Genomic DNA, 867 nt, shown 5'->3' with positions numbered 1-867 from the left:
TATGCTCATGCCCTCCCCATTACCCTTCACTCCCCACCCCCAGCCCCCCCAGCTACCACGGCTATGGGGCCAGGGACCCAGGTCCACAGCCCTCTGACCCCGCAGCAGTGCCCGCGCCCCGACTGCCACCCGCGGGGGACAGCGGCTGGAGGGGAGCGCGGAGCCCCCTCCCTGCCCCCAAGGGCAGCACAGCTGGAGCAGAGCCCGTGGGGGGGGAGGGGAGGGGAGGGGGCTGCAGGCTGCTGGCTACAGGCTTGGGGCTGTCCTCCCCCTGGGGGCTTCCATGGGCCTGTAATGGGCAGCCTGCATCTGCCCCCACCACATGCAGAAATCTGGGGGGCGCAGTGATGGGGAGCCAACCCACCCACCGCCCCCCAGATGAGCTGCCCACATCTCCGTCCCGCTCCCCACCTGGTCCCTGCAGCTCTGCATTACAGCCCCCAGACCCAAGTCCCATGCACTGCCCCAACCCAACTCCCTCCTCCCCCCTCATAGTTTCATAGTTGGTCGGGTCAAAAGCGACCTGAGCGGTTCATTGAGTCCGACCCCTGCCATGGGCAGGAAAGAGTACTGGGGTCAAACAACCCCGGCAAGGTAATTGTCAAGCCTTGTCTTAAAGACCCCCAGGGTAGGAGCCAGCACCACTTTGCTCGGAAGTTGGTTCCAGCTCCTAGCCGCCCTAACAGTGAAGTCGCACCTCCTGATGTCTAGCCTGAATCTCCCCTCTGCCAGCTTGTGACCGTTATTCCTGGTCACTCCTGGTCGTGCTCGGGGGAACAGGGACTCCCCCAATGCCTGCTGGTCCCCTATGACTAGTTTATAACAGGCCACAAGATCCCCCTCAGCCTTCTCTTGTGGAGGCTGAAC

The sequence above is a fragment of the Gavialis gangeticus genome, unplaced genomic scaffold, assembly GCF_001723915.1.
Source record: "Gavialis gangeticus isolate Ggan-Ray unplaced genomic scaffold, GavGan_comp1, whole genome shotgun sequence".
Classification (NCBI taxonomy): domain Eukaryota; kingdom Metazoa; phylum Chordata; order Crocodylia; family Gavialidae; genus Gavialis; species Gavialis gangeticus.
This window is presented reverse-complemented; position numbering follows the sequence as displayed.